Genomic DNA, 13457 nt, shown 5'->3' on the forward strand with positions numbered 1-13457 from the left:
GGGCAGTCTCTTATTTGTCTTCTTATCTTTGATTCCCAGAAAAGAATAGATATTCATTAAATGGATGGAGAGTAATAGTAAAGGCCTCTTAATTTTAAAGTATCTTGATAACATCTCTTTAAGTCGTAAGCCCAAACTGGAATTCAGAGAGCTGACTGTTTCTTGGAAATCTCATGTGAGGGGTCAGAAGATCACTTCTACAAGACCCATCTTGTCCTGTTGACCTGCTTCAAATGTTCTACGTATCTTAGATTCACCGTATTATAGAGTGTGTTTCTCCTTAGGTATTTCCATTAGTTTTTAAAGCCCACATGTATCTTAAAGGAAATGTAAACCATATGTCTGACATTCATTTACACTTAACTATGTTTTTTTTTTCTATAAAAGAGAAAAATGTAAATTGATGTTCAAATGCCTTTGGGGCTGTTTAATAAATACAACTTTTAAGTCATTTTTCTTTCCATGGAATTATTACAAAGGAAAATGCCTTTGAACAATAGAAGGTCATGGCTCAGTCCCAAATTCTAAGTGAGTGGTATTTTAGGAGGTTCCAAACTTGGTTAAAGTCCTTTTGCCAGGGCCCTGAACAAACCCAGTTGCATTGGTTCTCTTCATCTGTCAAAGGTAGAAACAGAAGATTTATTTATCTTTTCATCTTTATTCACCTCTTATTTATCTTATTTACACTTTACATCTTTAAAGTGGAATTGTCTGAGGAAAGGGTTCTGCAATTAGAATAAGAACATCTGGGTGTAGCCTTGACTCATGCTAGAAACACGAGTGGCAGCCATAGTCTACCTGCTGCATTATGCTGGTGGGAGCCTCAAGTGACATGGACATGAAAGTAAGTGGACAGAGTTAAAGAACCCTGACTGTTTGTCCCTGGGAAGGCAAATTGATGCAGTTTCTTTAGAGGGAAATTTGGCAATGTCTCCATAAATTTTAAACAATGCACATGACCCCTCACTAACAAAATCTACTGCCATATATTTACCCTGTGGATATGCTCACAAAACTATGTCAAAATATATGCATAAAAATATTCATTATACTAAAGGTTTTCATTACAAAGAGGATATAATCTGAATTAGCATACTTGGGAGCTGGTTACATAAATTAATAGAATACTAAATGATTGTCAGAAAAATATATATAGGGACACCTGAGTGGCTCAGTCAGTTGAGCATCTGCCTGCAGCTCAGGTCATGATCCGGGGGTCCTGGGATGGAGCTCACATCAGACTCCCTGCTGAGCAGGGAGCCTGCTTCTCCCTCTCCCTTTGTGCTCTCTCTCTCTCTCTCTCTCTCTCGAATAAATAAATAAAATCTTAAAAAAAAGGAAAAAAAGAAAAAAAGAAAAAATATATGCACACACATACTGATATGGAAAGAGCATCAAGATATGATACGTAAAAAATAAATAAATAAAAAGCAAGTGCGTGTCCATGTATTACATTGTCTCATGAAGGGAGGAGATAATAGGGAAGAGGAACAAACAAAGTGAACAAATTAAATATATATATATTCCATAAGCCAAGGCAGACTATTTTTTCTTGGTAGAATATATAAGAAAATACACAAATGGTTACTGTTGGGGACAGAGCCTGGGGAAAGCTTTTAATTTTCATTTTCTGCTACTACCATGCTTGGATTTTCATGCCATGCACGTGTGTAGGCAATGGGCTCATGGGACATTTTTGTTTTCTTCTTCATACTCTTTTTACACACATGCACACACAAACACACACTGTGTATGCACCCAGGAATATTTATTTATTTATTTATTTATTTATTTATTTATTTATTATTTTTTTATTTATTTAAAGTATTTATCTATTCATGAGAGACACACACAGAGAGAGAGAGAGAGAGAGAGAGAGAGTCAGAGCCAGAGGCAGAGGGAGAAGCAGGCTTCCTGAGGGGAGCCCAATGCGGGACTCGATCCCAAGACCCTGGGACCATGCCCTGAGTCGAAAGCAGACGCTCAACAACTGAGTCACCCAGGCATCTCACCCATGAATGTTTAAATAATGTTTAAAGAAAAATGAAAGCACACAGTCCCTTAGTTTAGTAATAAAAAACACAAGCTTCAGAGCAAACGGATTTAGGTATGAATATTAGCTAAGCCTCCATTCTAGTTACATCACCTTGGGAGAATTACTTGAACTCTCTAAACCTCAGTTTTCCTGTATGGAATTGGGGGCAGTAACCTATCTTTTCATCCTATTATGGGAATTAAATTATATAGTAAATAATGCATAACGTTGAATAAAACTGGCAACGTGGTAAAACCTCATTAAGTTATGTTTATAGTTGCTGTTTTTTGTTGCTATCATACAGTAAGATAGCTAACACCCTTAAACCTCATTCTCCCTTAAGAAGACTAGTTCAAAGCAATGTAGTCCTCAGCCTTGATTCAGGCCTAGTTTTAGGAAAAAGAGATGTGAGTGTGGGCTCCTGATAAGGCCTAGCTGTTATAACCAAAAGACTCAGGTTTTGGGGGGTGGATAAACCAAGTATGATGAAGCAGCAGATTTCATTTGAAACATACTCCCCACTTACTGTGTATGGCCCTAAATGTCAACACTGCATCCCTTGGAATTCCCAGCTGAGACACAGCTTCTTAACCAGCTCACAGTATTTAGCTCTTCTATTTCTCTAAGAAGCTCCAGTGCCAAGTTCAGATTCTAGAATCCCTGGTCTGCAGCTTAGCGCCCTTTGGTGGACCCATGGTTTAGTGCACCCCTGGAACAGACTTTTCTAGAGTTTGAAAAAAGTTAAAGTGCACTCCTGACCCAAAACCATTTCTTGATTTTGAAAAGAAATTGTTCCTGGAAATGCTTCAGGGGAAAGATTTGGAGGAGCAGCTTTCCATTTTGACTTGAATTGCAAACTCACATTAAAAAACATTAAGGATAATAAACTGGAAATTCAATTACCAGGCTTGAAGCCAGAACACCGCACACTCGATTTGGATTTGCATCTTAACTTATAGCTTATTCTTGCCAATAATACTTACAATTCAGACCTTTGCTCATGATTAAAAAAGAGAGAGAGGGAGAAAGAAAAAGAAAAAAAAGCACTTAGTGCACAGATGATTTCTCACCAAATACTTTTTTGATGGATCTGCCCAAATGTCGATTTGGGTATGAGTTTAAATTAGGAGGAAATTTAAAATATTTTTCCCTTTTATTTTTATACTTTTATTACTACACTTCAGCAATCTGCAGAATTATATGACAAGGTTTTCAAACTTCAAAACAATGTGGAATGTCTCCTCTGGATATGAACTGAGGTTTCTATTAGGTCTATAATCTGATTTGTTTACAAGATACTCATGTTGGATGTTAGACATCTGCCTTTATGAAGATATTCCTAATAGGTGGTTGAGGAAACCATGAGAGGATATGTTATAGCCTTGCTAAAGAAAGTATGAATTTTGGGTTGGTCTTGATTTTTTTTTAATAATTCAGGTATCCAGATGAAAGCTTCCATGAATCTGGATAAATGACCCTCAAGGTGGGATCTTTCCAATTCCTATTTGAACAGTGGCCTGACATAGCCATGAAGGGCATAGGCAGTACCAAATATGTTATTCACATTCTCTCCATGTGAATCTAAGCTCGGTCTTTTATGATTTGTGTGACTATGGACAAATTACTTAAACTTTTTATGCCTCAGTTTTCTCATCTTTAGACTTGGGATTAATTAAGAAAGAGTGTACCTATCTTTGAGGGTTGTGTAACAATTAAAAGAGTTAATAATGCATGCAAAGCTCTTAGAATAGTGCTTGGCAATAGTAAACACTCAATAAATATTAATTTTTATTATTATGAGGTGTAACTCATGAAAGACTTACAGGAATAATTAGCTTATTATACTTGGTGTAGAGAAAACAGTAGTTTCTTTTTGGATGCTTCCCAGGATTTTGGCTTCTATCTATAGCAGGGAATTCAGTCTTGGATGCACGTTGGATCACCTGGTGTCAAAATATAATTTCAAAAGTTGAAAACTTGACTCTCATACAAATATGCAGTCAGTTCTTGCCAAAGACTTATTTGATTCATTTAATGAGAGAACCAGCAGGGTATGTTCAAAGAGAATTAGAAAGACCAAATAGATATAGGCCCTGAAAAAAATACTGAAATAAGATTGCTAGGTTAGATGTAAAACTGGTTAATGTCCTACGGAGCAAAAAAAAACCACCTCATAATCTTGGAATTGGGCAGAAATTATTAGCATCTCTCCTGGAAAATGTATTTGCATTGCTAATGGACACCAAAATCTATGGCAATGCCATCAGACTTATACAACAAAGGTTGTCAAACTTGGATGTCTCCCAATCACTTGGGAACTTGCTAAAATTACAGAAACCCAAACCTTATTCTACTTTAATAAGCCTAGACTTCTGTATTAGCTTTCTAGATAACTCTGTTGTATATCAAGGTTTGAGAACCATAGAGCAAGTACAAGGCAATATCTATTCTTATAGAGTTATGAAATATCCTAGTAAATATGAAATTAAATGAAGGTATGTCACCCTGAAGAATTAGATAGTCTTTGGGGTAAGCCTGTTAAGCAGTGTTTCACCATGACATTGAAAGGCTATGTGGTTGTCCTTTTGCTTATTTCCAAGTTGTTTTCTTAATACTGAGGAGAGTTAAAAACAAACAACTACTTATGGCTAGGTAATGCCTCTAGGTTCTGACTAATTGATCTGAAGTATGGTTGGGAATCAAGGGTTTCAAAGCTCCCTAGGTGATTCTAATATGCAGTCAAAGTTGGGAACTGCTGGCTTTAAGTTTACATCATTTCTTGACCACATTCTGTGTTTTATGCAGTGTCAAGAACATTGTGTAATGTATAATATTATGTATTTAGTTAAAGAGTTAACAAATTAAATGTAATGAACACAGACCGATTTGGAATGGCCATGTTGGAATAGACAGGTTTATCTGGCCAGCCTTTAATAGAGGTGGAGGCTTTCAGGAAAACAGCAGAGAGTTCAGTTAACATTGTTTCATGTCCAGGGCACTGTTCACACTGCTGTACTCAATTTACAGGTCTTGTGGCTGTGACTGGCCTATCTTCTCCTTCCCAGCTGTTTTAGACAAATTCTTCCTGTCAGACACATATACTCTCCCTTTCTTTCAAGTCACTTGAAAAATCTTAGAAGAGAATCTTCTAAACACAAGTTTAAAATAATTTATTTTGGCTTCTTTCTTACTTTCACAAACTTAAAGGTTGTTGGAACAACTCAGCTGTTTTTAGCTCCAAGTTTCCATGTCTTCTTCTCAAGATGGTGTTTCCAGTATGGTGTTGCTGCTGGTAGCAGGTAAGGTGGATGATGTAGGAGGTAGACTGCTCAGCCATCATTCCCCCATTATGGTCTATCTTAAGGAGTCATTGGTCTTTTCTTGTGGTTTTAAAATTTTCATTCTTCTGCCCTCTGTTTGGGTAGAAGACAGGGGTGAAAATTATCTTCCTTGCTGTCACCTAAATTCTTTTTGAGAAGGAAGCTGCTTGATATGGGAAAATAACATTAGGAAGTGCTAGGATTCAAGATGAGACTCTGAGAACACAGGAGTTGGCTGGGACTTAAGCCAGTAAGATAATGGTTGAACTTCTCTACCAGAGACAGAGCAAGGTATTTGTTTCTGCTCCTGAGAGGGAGGAAGAGAGTTCAGAAGGAAGCAGAGAAAAGGTGATAGTAGAAGGCTGGCCAACTATATGAGGTGAAGGGCCAGTGTTAAAACTCTGGTGGCAGGGTGGCCATAAGGACACTTAAGAACAGGCTGACTTTGTAGCCTCCCAGGTCTTTGCATTCCTGCCCCCCCCAAGTCTTTATTAGAGTCTCTTTCACACACATATGTGTGCATATGTCAATGATAAGAAATAACACAGAATTTCATGACTGGATCAAGGTAACATGGTCAACACACATGGAAGCAATAGCTGAAGCCAGAAGGAAACTATAATTATGGAAATCTTGAAGAGGACTTTGAGTGGACTGGGGTTCTGGAATGGGGTTCAGGGCAATCTTATGTGTCTCACAAGTAGGGTTACCTTGAATTCAGTCTTTCCACTATGATTTAATGGAAGGATGAAGAATGCATGGTTCTCTCTGCAGTGCAGGATCTCAAGACCACACAATGTACCTCATCAAGGGGCTAACGATCTAGTCATGAAGATAGGAGATACATACAAAGAGCAAGACCTTAACACCAGGGATATTCTAAATGTTTTAGAAGTGCAAATGAAAGAATATTAGTTCAAAGTAAAAAGGGATTCCTTCTAATTGGAGAAACTATCACAGGCCTCATGGAGGAGATGGAATCTGAGGTAAACTTTGAAAAATGGGGATAGTATTTAGATATAGAGAAGAGGGAATTATAACAATTCCTCTCTTATTAGACAGGAAAAATACTCCCATGTAACCACTTCTTCCATCAAGATATACAGGATATTTATCATCTTAAAAAGTTTCATGTTGCCCCTACCCAAGCAACACCCCACAACCCTTCACTCCAGGCAGCCACTGATCTGCTAAGTACTCACTTACCTTCTCTCATGTGATCCTTACAACAGCCCTTAGATATAGTGCAGTGACCGTTGTCACCGTACAAATGAGGGAACAGCTCCATTTAGTATGAAGTTTGCTCTAAATTGCACAGCTAGAAAATGACAGAGCCCAAACTTGAACCCAGGGAAAATTCCAAAGTCAAAACTCTGACACAACAGAGGAAATAACATGAGCAAGAAGAAGGAACTTGTTGGATATGTGTGGTCAATAGTGAGTAGTTTGGCTGCAGGATAAGATATATGAAGGAAAGAAAAGAGAAGTTTAGCTAAAAAAGTGGCTGTGGATTCTATGGATTTCTTTTCCACCCAGAGGAAGGTTTGTGTGTACTTTAATTCTCATGACTCCTGAGCCTACAGGTTTAACTTATCATCTAAATGATTTTTCCATGTCAAAGAATGTCCTATTTATGAGGCAGAGACTAACTCCCAGGTTGCCCTGTGAAATATTAAGTGTTGACTTCATAGTATTTGCTATTATTTATCCATATGCATGTACACATTTGTACAGAAATAAATACACATTGTACACATGGGCATCTGTGCTGAAGTATGCAGCCAAGTGTCAGCACATTATCAGATTTAAATTGGCTGCCTGACTCTATTAATAGCCCTGGTTTTCCAGTTTCTAAAATAAAAGATCCCAGAACAGCTGGACTGAAATATGAAACAGAATGGAAGAATGCAACCCTGTAAGCAGTAGTAGTCTTGTCTGTAACTGCTAAATAAAGTTTGTAGCTTCATAGATATGTGGAGATGCCTATAAAAGAAACCTTCAAATGCTAAGTGCTTTTTAAAAAAACAGCTTAATCTCCAACCAGTGAAAGGGATTGATTATGCTTTATCAATCATGGGATTTTGAAAACCTCTCTGACATCCCATTAAAATTTGAAAGCAGAGCTAAATCCAGGAGCAGACACCCACCTTGGCCACATGGCTCAATGAAAGGGTGGCGGGAAGGCCACCACTCACCCACTAGGATTTGTCTCTCAGCAGTTTATCATTTCTCAAATCTTACCGTTAAACATTTGGAATTTTAAAATGCAATGCTTTTCACAATCCAGTCCAATATCCCTTCTAGACTTGACTCCTGCTGCCCACTCGACTCTTGCCTATACCCCAGAGTACCACGTTCTCCTCCCTTACTGCTACTTGAACGTACCATACACTGTGCTCTTCTCTGCCATGTTGTTCATGCCGTTCACTCAACCCACGTGTCCTTCCTTCCTTTACCTGGAAAAATACTGCTCACTCTTCAAAGCTCATCTGGAACAGCCCCTCCTCAAGACATTTACAAGACATTCCTCCACTGCCTCCCTATCCAGACAGAACAAATCATGTCCTCCCTGCTGTTCCCATAGCACTTTGTTCTTGATCTGTGGTGAAAATATGTCCTTTCATGGTGTCTGCCCCTTGCTTCAGTGAGCTCCTTCCTCCTTGTGGCCTTAAAGTGTGATCCTGGATCCAGGAACATTGATTTCACCTGGGAGCTTGTTAGAAAATAAGAACATCAGACTCTGCCCCAGATATACTATATCAGAAACTCATTTTAACAATATCACCAAGTGGATTCATATAAGCATTAACATTTGTAAGGCTATGCTAAAGGACAGATGTTATGGCTTAGTGACCCTTTAATTCCTTGACAGCAAATAACAGTTTATCTATTCACTCAGCAAATAAATACAAGGAATCACATGCCGGACATCGCCCTTAGAGCCAGAGATGTAAAGATACTAGAGAATTTACAAGGATGGCTGGAGTTTAGGGTCCTAGAGATGAGGTAGGAAAAGGCCAGGTCTTTTGGAAGCCTTGAAAAGGTCTTATGTCAATTCAGTTTGAAAAATACAAGACTGGAATTTATTCCATAGATTCCTTTACTGGGAGTCTTCTCAGAGCACTTAGATGTCACTGCCTGGTGACTCTATAAGGTGGTGGTGTAGTTAGTGAGCAGAATGCCCCAAACTTCTTTGAGCACAGAAACTTTATTTATTTGCTTATTAAATAGAGCCCATTTTGTGGGATTAATGCTTTTCAAGGCATTGGGGAATCACTGGTGTATTCCCATAAGTTTGGAATTTGTTTTGTCTGGCCTGGTGACAGTGTTTGTGTTGTTTTATCTTGTGATTTAACTGTTGCACATCTTTCTAATGTTTCTTTTCAGCTGGATTGTAAACTCTTAGGGTAGAAGGAGGAATCGTATGCTTATTTGTTTCTCTACTCTCGCTTCACATTGGCACTCATGTTTGTCGATGATTGTCTTTTATGTCTACCGTGCAACCAAGCAGAGGCCAAAGGCATGGTGGGCACTTGGTTAGTATCTGATTGGTTGGCCCAAGGCAGATTTAGAGTAGTAGGGAAGACATTTTATGGGGGTTATAATCTTGGCTTGGACATTAGCTGTGTTGACTTTGAGCCAGACTCTCACCCTCTCTGGACTCCAGCATCTACTTCATCAGCCAAGCACAGCCACTGGATGACAACCTCCCGTGGAGTCTGGGTCTGCAGGCTTCTGATTCTGCAAGTATATAAGATATCATTGGAGAGATTTGAATTTAATCTTAGGGAAAATTCTGTAGTCTACTTTCCTGGAAATAATGTTTGAAAATTTAAAAAAGTCAATATTTTAGAATAATTTAGAGGTCACGATACAAAGTCTTCCTGAAAGAGATTTTTCAGGACTGAAACTCTGTGATCTATATAAAATGAGGACAAAAATGTGTTTCTCTCTCCTATTAGTCCCATTCTGAACTTGAATAAATCTGAGAAAATGTATCCTTACTAAATTTAAAAGCAGCTGCTGGAAATATAATTTGATTATAACCACCACAACAAAAGAATTTAAGCATGTGTTGAACTTGCAAGCCTTATTAACACTAGGTTAAAAACATAGTGCCTTCTGCCTATAAGCAGAGACAGTTCCCAAGTAGCTCAAAACACTTTACATGAAATGTTAATATACTTATTTTGTGGATTTATGGATAAGGGAGTGGAAGTCCAGAGTGGGGCTAGCTGACCAAATTCCCCACTACTATCCTAGTCAGAGCTAGACATTACCCTGGACATAATGTTTCCCAGTATGGCCTTTTCCCTACCACCAGATATGCAGAGTGTTCAATTTGATCTCCAGCCTGGTTGAGAAGAGCTGTCTTCTCTCTGAAATATGTGTATATTTACTGGATGCTGCATATTTATGTGTCCCATACAAGACACGTGATTTCCTGAAACCTGCAGATAAACAATGATAATTGGAAAGGGACAGTGTGCTTTGGCAGATTTGAAATACTGTAATACTTAATATTAAGCCTGAATGCTTCTTGTGATAAGCAGCCTTCACTTACCCCAAATCAGGGCCCATGATTAACTGGCAATTCGCTGGTATTAATTATGAGGTACGTCCTGTAAATCTCTCTGCCGATGGGGCCCCAGGCAGGTCTGAGGCCAGCCTAGGTCTGCAGCAAGTGGAGTTTGGAAGCATGGGCCAGAGTCTAGCCCGCTTCCTCCCCAGCCCACATTTGCTTCCTAGTTCCTGGCAGCCCCGATTGCATGTACTTCAAACTCCATTTCCATCTCAATGAGGTTATGTCCAATGTGATTGTACCTTCCCCTGGCAGGGCCCATCCACCAACCTTGCTCTTTTATCTCCCCCTCGGCTTCTTACATTGGAGAACTTGTAGCTCCTTATGATCTGCTGAACATTAATATTCACTAACTTGCTCCAGGGAGCTACGCTTCACCGAGCGCATTTTCACCTGAAAGGAGTTGTTTAATATAAACATTTGGTTAATATTCTGTACATTTGAAAGTATTTTATCAGCATCGGTGTAGGACCAAAAGTCATTTAAATTCAATGGGAACTGATTATGTGCCAAGAATCGGTCCTTTCCAAAAGAGTATGTTTTCCCCCCTACTATAATGTATACATTATAAAACTCACTTACACGGTTGATGGGAACACTTTGTGGACAAACCCACAGCCCTGCATTTCATCTCACTGAGTATTCATCAGCTCTGACGCTGGTGTTAAATGGGGGAAAATATTATACAATATTGCTTTAAAAACTGTCTAAATATAATTATCAACATCTTTGGAGTGATAATAATTATCATAACAAGAGCTCATCAGAGGAAACACACAGTTTGATGAGGATCCTCTACTTGAGTCCCTGCCCCCTTGCAGAAGGAGGATGAAAATTCTTTTTTTTTTTTTGAAAAATTTTTTTCCTTCCTAAAGAACCCTAGCTTTCTGAACCCTTCTTCGGGCCACTGTACAGTTTTTCTTTGCGTGTGTCTCTTTGAAACTCATTATCCCAAATAGATATTAGGTAGACAATACAGGCAGCTCCAAGAAAGGTTGAAATAGACAAAAAGAAAATTCTGCTGTAAGATTTGTTTTGATTTTGTAAGATTTACTTTCCAAGCTTTGGGATAAAGTCTTCACAAAAACAAACTATCATTACTTTATACTTGAGGCACCTGTTGGATACAGATTTTTCTTTAAACTTTTTTTTTTCCTCCTGAAATATAACTTACTGGAGAATGAAGTGTGCACGTATGTGTGCATGTGTATGTACATGTATGTCTTCAAGTTTAGCTGGAGTTTGTTCATTTTAAATGCTAGATAACCTTCGGTGATAAATAGATTTATTTATCCGTTCTAACATTGACAGGCATTTGGGAAATTTCTGTTTGGGCTGTTCCAAGCATTGTCTCCGTGAACATTCTCATTGGTGTGCATATACAATTTTATCTCTGGAACACATACTTTAGAGTATGATTGCTAGGTCATATATTTGCATTTCTTCAATTTTGTTAGATAATGCCCAGCTGTTTTCCAAAGTGGTATTGCCAGTTTGCATCCCTACTAGCAGCATGAGAGTTCCAGATGTGCCACATTTTCATCAATACTTGATATTGCCAGGCTTTTAAATTTGAGTCAATCTAGTGGGTGTGTAGGGGTATCTTTCTATAGTTTCAATTTGCATTTCTCTGATTATCAGTGAGATTAAGCTTATCTTTGATTTGTTAGTTGGCTGTTTGGAGTTCTTTTGTGAAGTGTCTATTCAAGTCCTTTGCTCGTTTGTTTCATGGGCTGTCTTTTCCTTATTTTTTTTTTTGTCTTTTCCTTACTGATCTGATTCCCTGATAAAAGAAATGAAATCCCTATCATGGTGTTTAGTTAGGAAGTACCCAGCACTGTACCCAGCACATGACTTAATGATGATAAAGACAAAAAGATTAGTGTAGATGCCAAGACCAACTCTGCTACTTCTGATATTCTTATGAATTTCTAGAGTAAAGGAAATATAAGTTGTTAAAGAAGGCCATTGGGGCCATATATCTCAGTGCCAAGAGTCCTGTTCTTGTAGTTGAGTTGTTTTGGAAGGGCTCTGGATCCTTCAAGGATCATTTAGATTGCTGCTGGAGGGATTTAATAAAGCATACCATGGAGTTCCAGAAACAAATAAATTCTTCTATCAGTGAATAGCCCATTTAGTCACAGAACTCTGGAAGAATACCAAAAAATAAGCTCTTGGACATTCAAAACACTCATTAGTGTTCTGATACTGGAGATAGCCACATCCTAATTGGCAACATAGCCACATCCATAACTGCTACATTGAGCTAGACCAATGTGGAACACTCATAAACAGCCAGCCTGGCATTCTTTAAGGAGAAGGAATTTGGGTGAGAAAGCACCCAACTCACCCTCCGAGATATTGCTTTGAAGGGTCCAGACACCTTCTAATTCTAGGACTTGCTCAGGATCTGTCTCCTATGATTAAATACTTCTTGATTCTACTTGTGGTCCCAAATTCACACATCCCCTCTGCACGTCTCCAGGTCTGGCTCTCTAAGAGAGGGCATTAATTACTCCAGTTGCCCCCCACTAAAGAATGTATTCCTTTTTGGCTGTAAATCTCTTCTAGATCACCTTCATGGGCCATTTTGCAAGTTATAAATACTTTATTTGGGTTAGCTGCTGATCGGGTTTCTAGAGTAGTGGTTCGTGTTTAAGAATCCCTTGTAACTGTGTTTGCTTAGAAACCAGGGCTGTGGCACACATTCAGTGTCAGGCCCAGAACAGAGGCTTGTGTGACATCTCAGTGCTAACTAGAATCTTAGGATAGGTGAGGCAATCCAGCCCCTTCTCTGTCCTCTCCTCCTTTTGTGATGGAATCAGTTGACTTGAAACGGAACATATGGCAATTGCCATCATAACATAGAAACCGTTCCCTCTGCCATGGCAACCAGAGAATCAATGCACACTTATGGCTTGGACTTATTCAATAAATGCACAATGTATAGGAGGGTTTTTTTTTCTTTTTAAAAAAGTGTTTGGAATAGCAGCAGAGAGTTAAGACCTTTTCGAATAAAGGGGAAAGGAGAAAAAATAAGTGGGAAATATCAGAAAGGGAGACAAACACACCTCTTAAGTCCTTCTGTGGAGAGGGATATTTGGAATTTCTTACATATCTAGTTCCGTTTCATTACTGCAGGGGTTTCTTAATGGAACCATATTTTGTTTCCAAATTCAGGGATAAATAATAACCCTGAATGATTTGAATTCAATTCAGTTTTCTCCCAAAGATCTTTGAAATGGATTCATCAATATATTGTTCCAAAATTCTACATCTAGGGGAGAGTAGTGCGACTAGAACTGCCCTAATGCATCTGACATCTGTAGACTAAATAATTTGGTTCCATATTGATGAGAATATCAGAGGCATACATTCTATTTCATATGTTAAGGATAAGTGTCTTAGTTTTGCTCCCATGTTCAATTTGGTGTATTCTCTCTTTGCTCAGACCTTGAAGTTAATTGCATTGTATTGTCTATATCAATGTAGTACCATCACACAAATAGTTGGAGGGGCA

General features: G+C 38.5%; 1 long non-coding RNA gene across 1 annotated transcript; it reads right to left on the reverse strand.

Moving 5' to 3' along the window:
* Positions 1-440: 440 nt before the first annotated feature.
* On the reverse strand, positions 441-12686 carry LOC140633023 (uncharacterized). Its single transcript, XR_012030654.1, has 6 exons — positions 12288-12686; positions 10208-10330; positions 9007-9096; positions 5227-5448; positions 3859-3978; positions 441-615 (listed from the first exon to the last, which is right to left on the reverse strand). It is a non-coding gene; the product is annotated as an uncharacterized lncRNA (long non-coding RNA).
* Positions 12687-13457: the final 771 nt, after the last annotated feature.

This window comes from Canis lupus, chromosome 5 (genome assembly GCF_048164855.1).
Source record: "Canis lupus baileyi chromosome 5, mCanLup2.hap1, whole genome shotgun sequence".
Lineage (NCBI taxonomy): Eukaryota > Metazoa > Chordata > Mammalia > Carnivora > Canidae > Canis > Canis lupus.